Genomic DNA, 16,493 nt, shown 5'->3' on the forward strand with positions numbered 1-16,493 from the left:
ACCATTAGGTTGACCTCGAAAATGTAATTTCCATATGTGGGACCCACTTGTGTTTTCGGTGTTGTTTTTGGACCCGAAGCACAATAGTGCAATATATGTATCATTAGACTCGTATTTATGAGTAGATTATGATTTTTATAGTATGATGGCATTTTAGGGATTGTAAAGTGAAGATGGGCGTGTGGTGAATGATTTGAGGTGTTCCGATTCGGCCTTGAGATAATCTTCTATCTGGTCTTCTTCGAAGATGATATGTGTTATATATTAGGCCAAAGGCATTGATAAGCACTCAAACTTGTTGCCAAAATTCACTTAGACACCTAAACTAAGGCCTGTTCCTATCAGGTCCCTAAACCCCCCACATTTTGTTTCAATTGGGTATTTTTTGCCTACATGGCACTGTGCGTGCAATGCACTTGCTGTAGGTGCGTGAGAAAATTTTTTTTTACTAATTACGAATTAAAATGTGCCAAGTGGCACTAAGGGGGCCCAAAAATATTAATTAGAAAATTTATATTTAAATTATTTATTAATTTAATTTTTTATTATTATAATTTCTTAGTTTTTTTTAAAAAACACCCCACCCCCTATGTCATCTTCTTCACAACACCCCACCCCACCCTAACCCCTGCGTCTTCAACCTCACCCCACCCCACCCCACCCCCTAAGTCATCTTCTTCACAACACCCCACCTCACCCACTGCGTCTTCAACCCTACCCCACCTCACCCCTATGTCATCTTCTTCACAATACCCCACCCCACCCCCACCCCCGCATCTTTAACCCTACCCCACCCCTAGAAGATCAACAGTAGTTAATGCACGCTCCACCACAGGAGCAGAACAAAAATTTATATAAGATAAAAAAAAAATCCCAAGATCCATCCTCATTCTTAATTCAAGATTATCAAATCAAAGGGCTGTAAAAAGAATAAGAGAAGTGTTTTTTAGAAGACCGAAGATGCAACTTTTACCATGATAATAAGATAAAAATTATGCAATTATAACATAAACGGACCAGCCAACCCTATACTCTAATTGTGTCTGTATGTATTTTTAAGGTTCACAGAGAAGTTTAATGGAGAAGATGAACGTCGGGGGTGGGGGAGTAGGGACAAAGATGAACGTTGGGGGGAGGGGGCGGGGGAAGGTAGGGGAGTTTTTTATTTTCACTTTTTTTGAGTTTTTTATTTTCTATTTTTTTAAAATTTTATAATTTTTGATTAATAATAATAAGTTTTAAATTATTTTTAATATTTTGGATTAGTTCTTTATTTTATTTTTTAAATAAGCTTATAATTTATTTTTAATAATTTGGAATTTGGACCCTCAATGCAATTTTTTATTTTTATTTTTTAAAATTTTATAATTTATTTTTACTTTTTAAATAATTTTATAATTATTTTTTAATAATTTGGATCCTCAATGCCATTTTTTATTTTTATTTTTTAAAAATTTTATAATTTCTTTTTAAAAATAATTTTTTTAATTTCTTTTTAAAAACTGATTATTAAAAACTATAATACAAAAAAAATGAATTTTTTATAAAAAATATAATTTTACAAAAAAACTGATTATTATAGTTTTTTAAAAAACTAATTTTTAAAATATTTCTTTTTAAAAACTAATTTTTAGAAAGTATAATTTTTTTTTTGTATTATAAACAAATTATAATTTTTTTTAAATAATTGGTTTTTTAAATAATTTTAGAATTATTTTTTAATAATTTCCTCAATGCCATTTTTATATATATTTTATAAAAAAATTATAATTAATGTTTAATAATTATTGGACCCACAATGCCACGTGCCAGCTTCTAATTAGCTCATTTTACCATGTCATCGCATGTGTGCAACACATACTTTGAGCTTTATGCTGATAGGGTAAAAAAGGCCCAATTTTAATAAAATATGGGGGGTTTAGGGGCCTGATAGGAACAAGCCTTAGTTTAGGTGTCTAAGTGAATTTTGGCAACAAGTTTGAGTGCCTATCGATGCCTTTGGCCTATATATTACATCTGAATGTGAATGTTAAGGTTGATTATAAGTAGAATCACTTAGACTTGATAATTGATGTTTGGGGATTAGATGAGGCTTTTGGACCCATAAGGTAGTATGTTTACGACCTTTTTAGAAGCCTATTGCCTTCTCCCTAAATTGAATTAGTTTGTAGTAAAAATGTTATGATGCTAGGTTTGGGATATTGTCTAAGTGTTGGAATCATGATTAGTGTGATTGATCTTAGTTGATATAGTCTAATGATCTTGAAACCGTATCTTGGGGTAGAATTGACATAATTGACTATGTTTCTTGATGAATTTCCTATGTTAGAATTGGTTATGGATTACTTGACATCTAGAAGTTAAACTAGATACCTTAGCCTAGTTTTAGGCGTAGTTTGCCTAAATATGGAAATTAAGAATTAGAGGTGGGATCATCCGGCCCACTTAGGCCAAGAATTGTGTTAGCTTTTGTGGGCTTAGTTGCGGATCGTAGGCCTAGTTGAGATTAATGAGCCTTATTTATGAGATTTACTTGGTAAATTGATAAATTGTGATGACTTTTGCTGGATTATGATTCATGGACTATAGTGATGTTAATTACCCTTAGATGTAATATTGGACCTTTAGAGATGTTATTTTCCTATTAATTTTGATATTTTGCCCATAGAGATGCATTTTCCTCTTAGACATGATGTTGTGCCCTTAAAGATGTTATTTCCTCTTAAATATGTTATTTGTCCCATAGAGATGCTATTTCCTCTTAGACTTGATATTTGACCCATAGAGATGTTATTTCGTCTTAGACTTGATATTTAGGCCATAGAGATGTTATTTCCTCTTAGACTTGATATTTGGCCCATCCAAATACTACTTCCTCTTAGACTTGTTATTCAGCTCATAGAGATGCTATTTCTATTAGATATGGAAATTAGCCTATAGAGATGATATTCCTTATATTCACAGTATATGACCTATAGATACGAGATGCCTTATAGATGTGATACGCCTCGTAGTTGTGAGTTATGCTTCATTGATGCATTATGCCTCCTAGAAGTGAGGTGCCTCATATACGTGAGATGAATATAGATATGCTTAATATCTTATAGAGTTATTATTCCTCGTGAATATGTTATGGCCTATAGATATGAGATGATTTATATATACATGATTATTGATATGAGTTCTAGATACGTATGCGGGCCTAAGATCGTAATTATGATGTTATGATTATTCCATACATATTATTGGGCCAAGGGCCATGTTATGATATTGGTTGGATATTCGGGAGGTATTTATACTTGTAAAGTATACGGTTGCAGATACGATTACATATATGTTCATGTTGCTTACGATTTCATTGATTGAATATTGGTGATGGCATGCATAGATTCAGTATATTCATGAACGTTATATCTATGAGTGATGTGATTCTAGCTAAAATATGACTTTATCATTTTTCTTCCTAAATAAGAGTAAAAGCCCACTTTCCATCTTAAAAATAGATTTCTTTAAAATAATAACTATCTAACTTAATGGATAATTTTTATATGTAAAAGTGGCTAATAATGAATTTTTAAAGAATTGATCGAGTCCGATTCTGATCCATGATTTAACATTACTATTTATCCCAGTCTTGAGATATTCTAGCCCTTTTTACACTTTTATATTGATTTAGTTACGAAGTTCACTTTAGGCAATGGACTTATGAATTTACACTCTTTTAGTCACACTTGAGTCTATGCACCTATTATATATATCTATACACATTTATTGATGGCTATGATGATATTGATACCCAGCAAGGACGAGGATGTTGTTATAATGATATTGATACCCGGTAAGGCTGGAGGATATTGTTATGATGATATTGATACCCGACAAGGCTGAAGGATACTGCTATGATGATATTGATACTCGACAAGGTCGGAGGATACTGTGATGATGATATTGATACCCAGCTAGGTCGATGGATATTGTGATGATGATATATATAACTGATTTGAGTTTGGATGATGTTTGTGATATTGATTGTGTACCTTCCATTTATTCTTGAATGTATATCGCTTATCACCAGTATCTGCCTATGTCTATCAGTTGGTATGGGATGGTTACATAAATATGGGTGATTACTATGCCCTATGTTATTATGTAGTTATTGAGACTTCCGAGCCTAGGGCGGTGGGGGCAACACATAGGCTCGATTAGGTATTTAGTTATCCAGAATAGCTGATTACTCGCGTTGTTATTGATATTGTTATTATCATTGTTATGATAATTATTATGGCTAGTTTATGACAAATTGGTTATTGATTCGGTATCGAGATTCAAGGTATGATACTCTCCTCTTCTATCTTACGATATGATTATTATGCATGATTAAATCTAGGATGAGGTATATGGATTAAAAACCCTGAGCATGTTAGTATTAATTCCTAATAGGATTATTATAAGGCCTTAAAATAAAGATATGATAGTCTAGGTTGTGCTTCGATTTGACATTATATCTATATATGAGTAAATTTAGCTATATTTAGCTATGGTATTACCGTAATCCTTTCCTTCTTTTGTTCAGATTATATATTTATTTCCTGGCCTTGTATATTGCTATATATCCTTCTTTCATCCTTTATTTGTATATTGGCTAGAGATATATGGTATAGTTTTGAGATTCTTAAGTATGGTTGGAATAGGATAGTGCACCCTTATTATATCCTTAGCCTTAATATGTTAAGTCTCTTAGATATGACTGGATGGGTTATCCTTATTATCTCATTGGTTGTCTTATGTTGGTTCTGGACATTGGGTGTAGTTCCCATTCTATTCATATGTTATATACATCTGCTTTATCTTTGGAGCTCAGTTGGCAGTTGCCTACTGAGTACCATTCGTTTGGCACTCATACGACACTTCTGTAGCCTGTAGATCATAAGTATGAGTTATCGCCATTGATGTGTGCGTCGTGCGAAGTAGTCATGGTTTAGACACTAGAATGGGCTCCTAACATTTGGAGTATTGCTATCTCTATCTTATGTATTAGACTAGTCTCTATGTTATATTCGAAGATAATTTTTATCAGTGTATTCATTTGTACTTTACTTTGATATCTTATGATTGTAGAAACTCGTGTACTGATACCACCAGGTTTTGGGATTTTATTATGTATTTGATTCTCTTATCTCGTCAATTTTGTATTCCTTTCTATATATAATTGGGTAGTCCGTTACGAGCTATTCTAGACTACGAGTTGTCTTGCCTACTGGTGGCTTATAGTAGGTGCCATCATGACTTGAGAAATTAGGTCAGGACATAATCAAGGTAGAAAATAAAGAATATAAAATAAACACTATGGGAACGTCACCTACAATTAGAAAATATCCTAAACGGTAGGCCACACCATCTCTACTAGCAATTCTGCAATTTCATATATACCAAATACAATAATAAGAAAGAGACACAAATATATATATATATATATATATATATATATATATATATATATCACGTCAATAATTAAAATACAACACAAAATGTACACAGTGTATGAAATGCAATGAAGATGATGATGTAATTCGCAAGATTGTCATACAACCTTCGTATAAATCTACCGATCAGTTTTCCCAAGGTAGAACACATGAGGGGCTTTCAACCCATGTACAATCCAATAACCAATACCAATCCAATATCCATATATCCTCCTCGGCACATACATTGACAGAGGGTTTTTAAAAATGTCATATTTTCTATCAGAAAAACCAATATTTCCAAGGTACCAATGTTTAATGAATGTATATGATACGGGGGTGAAGTGATCACAACCAACCAGAATGAGGATTTTCAAATCCACCAATATACCAATCACGTGAGCCAAAAATCCACTCAATAAGCCAACCAATCATGATCCAATATAATCTATATACCAATGGAGTAAGATATATCATAATATGACATTTGATGCCACATAATTCCTAATTTAGACAATTTCCACCAAGAAGAAAATAACTACTTACATAAATAACAGACTAGTAATATCATATAAGACCCCATATGGTCACATATAACAAAAAATGTCTCAAAACCAAATGAAGATGATGATGTAATTCGCAAGATTGTCATACAACCTTCGTATAAATCTACCGATCAGTTTTCCCAAGGTAGAACACATGAGGGGTTTGTCAACCCATGTACAATCCAATAACCAATACCAATCCAATATCCATATATCCTCCTCGGCGCATACATTGACAGAGGGTTTTTAAAAATGTTATATTTTCTATCAGAAAAACCAATATTTCCAAGGTACCAATGTTTAATGAATGTATATGATACGGGGGTGAAGTGATCACAACCAACCAGAATGAGGATTTTCAAATCCACCAATATACCAAGCACGTGAGCTAAAAATCCACTCAATAAGCCAACCAATCATGATCCAATATAATCTATATACCAATGGAGTAAGATATATCATAATATGACATTTGATGCCACATAATTCCTAATTTAGACAATTTCCACCAAGAAGAAAATAACTACTTACATAAATAACAGACTAGTAACATCATATAAGACCCCATATGGTCACATATAACAAAAAATGTGTCAAAACCACCAAATAATAACAACACAGGCCCTCATATAGGTACAAAATAGTAATAAAGCCATTCATGATTAGTTCCTACACCATAATATGATTTTATATCAATATTAACTATCCAGTGAAATTCAAGAGGGGGGAAAAATTGAAAATTTTATTTTGCGAGTCGATTACTAACTCCTCACAGTCGACTTACCTACAGATTTTCACAAACAGATTAGATTTGAAACAATTAAGAATGCAAATAATAGAACATAAAGTAATAACACAGAGATTTATCCTGGTTCAAAACACTAATGTGGTGCTACTTCCAGTCCCCTTGGGTTTTAAAGTTTCCTAAGATCGTTCAATGTTAAGCTCGATTACAATGATAGAAAATAAGTTTTGAAGACTTATTTTGCTCTTCACATCTTATGACATAGCTTTAGTTGATGTTACAAAGTTGACTCGATCCTACTCTTTATATAACAATTGTAAACAAAAAGTTACAAAGCCTTGTGAGACTAAGAAAGAGACCCTTTGATTTTTCTTTTTGAAGTTGCATAACCCGTGTTCATCTTCAGTCTTCCTCTTTTATAGTATTTGGATGCTTCTCTTTATAAGGAAACCCAAAAGATTTCTTTTCAATCAAGGATTTGAATTGATTTCTTTATTGAGGGAGTTTGCACCCTATAATATGTCCATATCATATATTTCCATACTTGGTGCGATTTTTTTTCTCACATCTATACATGTCTATATCAGATCTTTCCATGTAAGGAGTGAGATCTTCCTTCTCCTTGATCTTACCGTGAGGTACATCCGATTGCCTTTTCTATTGGGATTTTTAGTTGATATGATTTTTGTTGCCTTATCAAGCGATAGCCTACTTTTGTTGTGGCTCCATATTTAGCACGATATTCTTATGGAGAATATTCCTTGCCTTGTGTGAGATATCCTCCATGATTTGAGATCTTCAATGTCCTTTATGTGAGATATTTTTCCATTATTATGGATCTTTAATATATTTGATATGGATCCATATTTAGCATAATCTTCTTATGGAGTATATTGCTTGTCTTGTGTGAGATATCCTCCTATGATTTGAGATCTTCAATGTCCTTTATGTGAGATCTCTTTCCATCATTAAGGATCTTCATTATCCTGCAAAGTTCACTTATTAGTTTGTCATTATTAAAACATAAAACATAAATATATGAGGCTAACAATCTCTGTCTTTTTGTTAATGACAACAAGTATAAACATCAGTTGACTCTCCTGTCTGTCACAGTAGTCGGCTTGTTCCCCCTGACTTGTAGGCACTTTTGATGTTCCTATCTTTCTCCCCCTTTTGGGATAATAAAAAAGAACCACAAAGTAGCAAAATGAGCAGTAGACAGATAACAAATATTTAATGTATCAACTGACAAGTACGAGGCAAAACAAATAGTATGGAAGGTAGAGTTAAAAATAATTTTACAACCCAGTAAAAACAAGGGACATGACCCCCTTTTAAAAATCAATTTTTGGTTCAAAATAGTTGTTGAGAAAATTGGAACAAGTAAAAGAGATCTTTTTCCAAAAATAAGACTCATAATTCATTAATGCTGAGAATACCAAGTCCTTTTCTAAGGTAACAAAATCTTACTTCTAACATGGGTTTTGTAAAAATATCTACCAATTGATTTTCGGTGTCAACAAATGTTAAAAAAAAATCACCATTTTCTACATGATTAAAAAATGCTTAATATAAATATGTTTGGCCCTAGAATGATGCACAGTATATTTAGATAAGCTAATAGCACAGGTATTTTCACACAATATAGGAACATATTCAATGGACAAATTAAAATCAAGTAGTTGATGCATAATCCATAAAATTTGAGTACCACAACTTTCAATAGCTATGTATTCGGCTTCAGTTGTTGAAAGAGCAACTGAAGTTTGCTTCTTGTTATACGATGAGATCAAGGTATCACCAAGAATTTGAAACATTCCACTAGTGCTTTCTCTATCACTTTTATCACTTTTGTGTTCTTAGCTTGTCTGATGAAGGTACCTTTGAGAGTTTGTTTGTTTTATAATCCAAAGAATAATGTGAGCTTTGCCATAAGAATCATTTAAAATTCTTCTTTCATCAAATCAGCTAAATTCTCACAAAGAGAGATGTTAGGACAACCAAAAAATAATATCATTATCATAAATTTGCACAATAAGAAGATTTGAATCAAGCTTCTATATAAACATAGATGTATCAATTTTACCTCATTGAAAATTATTATTTAGTAAGAAAGTACCCAATCTCTCATACTAAACCTTTGGAGCTTGTTTGAGACCATAGAGTGCTTTTAACAATTTGAAAACATGATTTAGATAAGATAGATTTTCAAACTCGGGGGTTGTTTTACAAAAACTTCCTCATGAATGAAACCATTTATGAAGGCGCATTTGACGTCCATTAGATATAACTTAAACCATTTGGCAGAAGGAAAAAACAATAAATTTTGAATTAATTCTAACCTTGCCATAGGAGCATAGGTTTCATCATAATAAATACCTTCTTGTCGGGAATAGCCTTGCGCTATAAGTCTGGATTTGTTTTTGATAAACTTACCTTATTTATTCGATTTGTTTCTGTAGACCATTCTAGTTCAAATTACTGCACAGTTCTTGGGTTTTTCAACCAGAGTCCAAACTTGATTACGTTCAAGCCAGTCTAATTCTTCTTTTATTACTTTGACTCATGATTCATCTTTGAGGGCCTCATCATTTTTTTTGCTTCAATTGGAGATACAAAGGCAACAAATGCTTACTCTCAATTATTCTCTTTTTTGCATCATATTATCTAGATTTCCTATGATAAATTTATTTGGATTGCTAGCATCATGCTTCCACTCTCTTGGAATAGTTGGTTTGACTATATCTGCTGTAGGAGCTGGCTCTTGAGGGGGTATAGTCGACTTGTCCTATGATGGCTCAAAGGTTATGCTAGTATTGGCTCCAGATTTTAGATCACTCACATGTTCTTTATTAATACTCAAACTCATAGGAGAGTGATTAGATTCATCAAATAAAATATGTATAATTGCATGCCCAAGCTTTTTGTACCACAACTAAAAATCATTGGTTCGCACAATAAGGCGGGTTAACATAGAAAAATCAAGAATGTTTAAAACATAAATATTATCAACACATTCACCGATAATAGATATGTCTCTTTTGTCGTGTTGTATTGAGCAACTTTTGGATTTGAAAGAGACTCCAAATCCAACGTCACATAGATGACTAATGCTGGGAAGGTTATGTTTAAGGCCACCTACTAGATACACTTTAGTAACTTCACATGAGGAGCTGAGCTTTACTGAGCTGACACCGATGACATTGCCTCTAGCATTGTCACCGAATCTGACTGATTCTCCATCTATTTTCTTTAGAGTAGAGAAATTTTCTTTCTTTTTGGTCATGTGTCTAGAACATCCATTATCAATTGACCCACATTCTCTTCTTACATCTCTTGCGAACATGTACCTACAAAATAAGAAATATTTTATTTAGGTACCCGAGCGGTCTTGGGTTATTGAGGGTCAGATATGCTTCTTTTAGGCTTCCAAACCCATACACTTTTAGGCATATGCCTACAACTATAGGATTTGTTCCCTTTCTATTTATAGATAAAATAAATAGGTCCTCAAGAGAAGAAAGAGGCATTTGCTGATTTAAACTATTCTGATAAAGAAATTGGATTATTTTTAAAAGAGTTTGATCTCATAATATTATGGCTTGGAGATCTCTTGATGCTATTTAATTTTATTTTTACATTATTAAGATCTTCATGAAGTAAGTCAACTTCGATTTGACGTGCCTCAATTTTTATTTGGTACCTTCTTTGTCCCTCTTTGAGTTTTCATTTAAATTGAGCTTCACAGTTTTTCTTCTCTTGAGCGAGCTTGTTATATTCATCTATAACTTTTTGAAGCTCGTCAGTTATCATATCTAAATTATATTCAAGAGTACTAAAATTATTAAAATCGTGTAGTCTTACCTCATTGGATTCACTCATTACCATAAAGCATATATTAGCGGCTTCTATTTCTTCTTCAGTTTCATTTTCATCAATCCAGGCTCCAAAATTTTGAATCTTTTTGTATGTTCTTTTTTTTAGTTCAGTGAATTTTTGTTTGAAGTGTCCAGGCCTTCCACAGTAGTATCAACGATCATCATTTCTAGTGGAGTCATTATTTTTGGCTTCTTGGGATCTTTGCTGTCTCTGTCGCATGATTTGCCTTACTCCATGATTTACTATTAGCATCTTATAGAATGTCCACTTCTTCGGTTGGAGCAACATTGAAGGCTACTAGTTTCTTCTTCTCTTCTTTGTGGTACCTGTTTATATAATTGCATTTATTTGCAATGAGGTTACCTCGTAGTTCGTCATATGTCATGTTATGTAGATCTCCGTCTTCCAGAATGACGACCTTGGTTTCCCAAATATTTGGAAGACATCAAACCAACCTTCTGGACTTACAGGCTATGTAGACAGATCATCTTCAGTTATTTTAGTTCACATACAATCTTACTGAATATGGTAAATATTGTTTCAATGTCCTCATTCTCTTTTATTTTGAATAACTCACATTCATTGACCAGGGCAGCAATTTTTGACTTCTTAACTTTGGTGGTTCCTTTATTGGTTTCCTCCAATTTGTCCCATATTTCTTTTGCAGTTTCACAAGTTGATATCTTGTTGCATTCTTCCCTGCTAACTGCACACAAAAGTAAACTTATAGCACATATATTAGTTTGAATTACCTCTTGTTGTTCCTTAGTGACCTTAAATCTTTCAAGATCTTTTAAGTCAATACTGCTAGATTCCTTGTATTTGTCCTTTGACTAATCTTTAAGTCTTGGAATTGGCTTTGGACCCTTCCTAATGACAACCCAGGCTTGCAAGTCATTTGATTGGACAAAAATTCTGAACCTATTTTTCCAGTAAGAGTAATATTCCCCATTAAAGTATGGTGGTATTTTGGAGCAGTGACCATGTTTGAGAAGAGCACCAGGAATCCGATAATTTGCCATTTGATCTTTGCTCACTTGAGGTTAAGCAATGCAGTTGGTGAGACCTCGCTCTGATAAAAATTGAAATTCAAGAAGGGGCGAGGGTGAATTGAAATTTTTCTTTTGTGAGTTGACTACTCACTCCTCACAGTCGACTCGCCTATAGATTAGTGCACTTTAAAAAATGATTAGATTTGAAACAATTAAGCACATAACTAACAGAACATAAAGTAATAACACAAAGTTTTATCCTGGTTTGGAACACCAATGTGGTGCCTAATTCCAGTCCCTTTGGGTTTCAAAGTTTCCTTAGAGCGTTCAATGTTGTGCTTCGGTAAATGATAGGAAACAAGTTCTGAAGACTTATTTTTCTCTTCAGATCTTATGAAACAGCTTCAGTTGATGTTACAAAGTTGACTTAATCATATGTTTTATATAACAATTGTAAACTAAAAGTTACAAAGCCTTGTGAGACTAAGAAAGAGACAATTTTGATTTTTCTCCTTAAAGTTGTGTAATCCATGTTCATCTTCGGTCTTCCTCTTTTATATTCTTCGACTACAGCTCTTCATAAGGAAACCCAAGAGAGTTTTTCTTAATCAAGGATTTAAAGTGATTCCTTAATTAAGGGAGTTTGCACCTTATGGTATGTATATATCTGATATGTCCATACTTGGTGTGATTTTCCTTTCTCATATCTATACATGTCCATATCAGATATGTCCATGTAAGGAGAAAGATCTTCCTTCTCCTTGATCTTGTCGTAAGGTGCATCTAATTGCCTTGTCTATTGGGATTTCCAGTTGATAGGATTTTGGTTGCCTTGTAAAGCGACATCCTACTTTTGATGTGGATCCATATTTAGCAAGATATTCTTATGGAGAATATTCCTTGCCTTGTGTGAGATATCCTCCCATAATTTGAGATCTTCAATGTTCTTTATGTGATATCTCTTTCCATCATTAGGGATTTTCACTATATTTGATGTGGCTCCATATTTAGCACGATCTTTTTATGGAGAACATTCCTTTCCTTAAGTGAGATATCCTCCCATGATTTGAGATCTTCAATGTCCTTTATGTGAGATCTCTTTCTATCATTAGGGGTCTTCAATATACTACAATGTTCACTTATTATTTTGTCATTATTAAATTATCCAACCCAGTCTGAAGAAAGTTAAGCTATAACCTCTCTAAAATGAAGAAATTGAGTCTCAAAGCCTTCAACACGGAGCCTTTCCCTCACGAATCGACTTGGAATCAACTAAAACATACAAATGCAGAATCTACATATCAGAAGGAAGCCAACGATACCTATATTACCCATTTTTGGGTCAGGGTCAAAATGGACCCCCGAAATGAGCTTTTGAAGAATAAGGGTAAGATCAAATTGTTTGTCCAAATATTTATGACCATGATTAAAGGATGCCATGGAAGAAAATCCAAGTGAAAATGGGTTGGAATATGAGTTTAAATTGTAGAATTACTAATTTATTCCTTCTAAACCAAAATCCCCAAATTACAATTTAGAAATAAAGTTTTAACAAGATTTAAATGATAAGAATAAAATAAAAATAATTGAAATACGGATTTAGAGCTTAACCAAGCTTGAAAATAGAAGAAATCACCCAAAAACTCAAAAACCCGAATCTCCAAGTGTCAAAAATAGTGAAAAATTAAGAAAAAGGGGTATATATATATTACCCATGTGTCGCTTAAGCAGACACTAGGTTGCTTAAGCGGATAAGTGAAGCTTTCGTGATACCCACCCCATTTGCACGAGTTTGTTGAACCGTACTTAATGCTGCTTAAGCGACACTCACTTAAGCGAGCTTGTCATCACTTAAGAGACACTTAGCTGTCAAGCTAGGTCATTTAATCAATAGGCTAGCTGCTTTAGCGACCCAAGTGTCACTTAAGCTGATGCACAAGCTGAGTGGTAGATCAGTTGAAGACTTGGAAAATTCTGAGTCTCTGGATACCCTCGGGATACATCCAAAATTTTAAGAATGCAAATGAACTATGTTACCCTATGAAATCGATGCTTTGGACTCAATGGCGATATCAGATTTTCTAAAAAATATTATTTTTGCAAAGTTCACCCCTACCAACTTAAAATTGACATTCTGGATATGCTAGCACAATGCATTTTGTCATCCAACATACAGAACAACAAATGTTCACTGAAGTAATAATAAAGCCTTTTTAACCAACAAAAATCACAAACTCAGAAAAATCACATTAAAAAGTATTAGGAACTGTGCCAATCATAACCACACACCAGAAATACCAGAAAGAAACCCCAGAGAGGGGTAAGATAATCAAATCACACAAAAAGTGAATAATTCACAAAAATCACCAAAAATTAAGTCATTACACCAAATATGCTTCGAAGATAATAAGGAGGAACCATGGAGCATAACACGTCTCCAGTTGATGAAGGTGATGACGACGGTTAGACTCTGGTGACTAGACAGATAAACAAAAAGAAAAGTCTACGTAATGAGTCATCCAAACATCCAACTAGAAGGAGGGTGGTGAAGAAACCAAGGAAACAAAGGCTAGTTGATCTTCCAAAGAGGACAAGGGTAGTCGAGCATCACCACCAAAACCCACATCATCCTATGACTTTGGAAGAATTCTTGCCAAGTTGGTTTTGTACAAAGAATGCTCAAGTCAACCTTGAGGCATCTTGCTTTAATACTTGGAAAGAAGAAGCAAAGGGTAAAAACCTACCCATGAAATGTCACGACCCAATTTATGAATCATGATGGAACTTACTTTATCTCTAGTAGGTAAGCCAAATTGTATCTCAAAGATATAAGTGATGGGCTAACTTGGTGCAAAATGTCCTAAAAGCCAAAAATCAACAACTAAATACTTAAATTAGTAATAAACTAGTCATAAAAGTCTAATAAATAGATAAAATATCAACAATCATTCCACAACCTAGTAGAGTCGGTACAAGAGCTACAACAAATGGAACATAAGTACTGAAATAGTCTTATACAATCTGTCTCATAAATGAAAGACTAGACATAGATAATAGAAGAAAAATGGGGCAACTCCAACTTCGAGAGCTCACCTTATGTCAGAAATCTACCCAATATAAATATCACGACAAAGGAGACTAATAGTACTCAGATCTTCACCAAAAGGTACAGCAATGTAGTATGAGTATAAAAACCATGGGTACTCAGCAGGCATTATCGAATGACTGATCTAAATCATGATATAAATGGCATAAGATACAAGATAAAATAATCTAAGTCAAGTTAAAGGGAAAACCTAGAAATAAGCTCCAAAACTATTCTGTATAAGTAAATAAATAAATATGGAAAAGTAGCACAAAGATAACACAATTATAACTACTAAATTGGCTCTCATAAGCTAATAAATGCAAAAAAGTAGATAGCCCAACGCGGTACCCATAAGACCAGAGGGTACAATTAAAGGAAAAATAAATGACTGAAGATCCCTAACTTTACCAAATATCAAATATAAGCATCAAACCATCCATACCATATCATATCATACCCAACTCTTAATGCAGGACTCAAATTGGAACTTATATCATCCTCATCATAACATCCTCAACAGTATGAATATCATAACATCATTGCTGGACTTAACCTGAAACTCATATTATCAATCTCATCATTAATTGATGGATTTGAACCAAAACTCATATTATTAGGCCATATCAATAAACCATACCAATATACCATATCCATAAGCCATATCGATAAACCATATTAATAACCCATTGGGTTTTACCCAAAACTAGCACCAACTAGCATAACCATTAAGTATTTAATCTTCTCAAACTCCCAAAATAATCTTTAATAATGGTATATTATGCTTATAAAGATAGACAAATTCTAACACTTGTCTTGGGCTAAGGTGGGCTGGAGGAGTCCACTTCTAATGTCAAAATTCATTTTTAGGCAAATATTACCCCAGACTAGGCTAAGATATCTAAACTCATTTATAGATGTTAAATAATCCATAGTTAGTGCTAATATAGCTATTCCTCCTAAAACATGAGCAACTAAGTCAATTTCCACCTAAAATATGAGAAACTAGGTCAGTTTCACCCAAATTATGATTTCAAGATAGCCTATTCAATCCAAAAAAGACTAGTCACACCAATTATGCTTCCAATACCTATATCCCATCCCATATCTAGCATAGTATCATAATTATACTATGAAATAGCTTAATCTATTAAGAAGATAAACCTGCCTACCTGGTCGCCGAAGAAAATCCCAAAGAATCTGTTAAACGACCATTTTCCTTTGATAAACTTCCGTAAGATACCATGTTATCAAAATCACAATCTACTCACAAAACAAAAACAATGATACCCATTTTCCATTATTACACTTTGGTCCAAAATATGAAAAAATCCTATGTGGGGTCCATTTACGTAATCATACTTTTGAAGCTAACATAATATCCTTCTATCCTTAAGGAACATTTACCCATAAAAATAGGTAAATTCTGAGCTCTAATGGTGATACAATCAAGCAACCAAGCATTTAGGGATTTTAGAAAAGGATGGGGAAGTAAATCAAGAGATTGATGGAAGCTTACCACAAATTCGAAGAAGAAATGCGCAAATTAACCTCATTAATACTCCAAAATCACCCACAAATGATTCTATCAATTTTTCAACTTTTTAGGGTTCAATATACTTCAACTAGGTGAAAATGGGGAAAATGGGGCTAAGTGGGGTTTTTATACCCTTCCCAGGTATGCGGATGTCTCTTAAGCCGACACTGACTGCTTAAGAGACCTAGTGTTGCTAAGCAAAATCTAGGTGCCTGCATAGGTACCACTTAAGCAGAACCTTTGCCCCT

This window comes from Capsicum annuum, unplaced genomic scaffold (genome assembly GCF_002878395.1).
Source record: "Capsicum annuum cultivar UCD-10X-F1 unplaced genomic scaffold, UCD10Xv1.1 ctg2684, whole genome shotgun sequence".
In the NCBI taxonomy this organism is placed as follows: domain Eukaryota; kingdom Viridiplantae; phylum Streptophyta; class Magnoliopsida; order Solanales; family Solanaceae; genus Capsicum; species Capsicum annuum.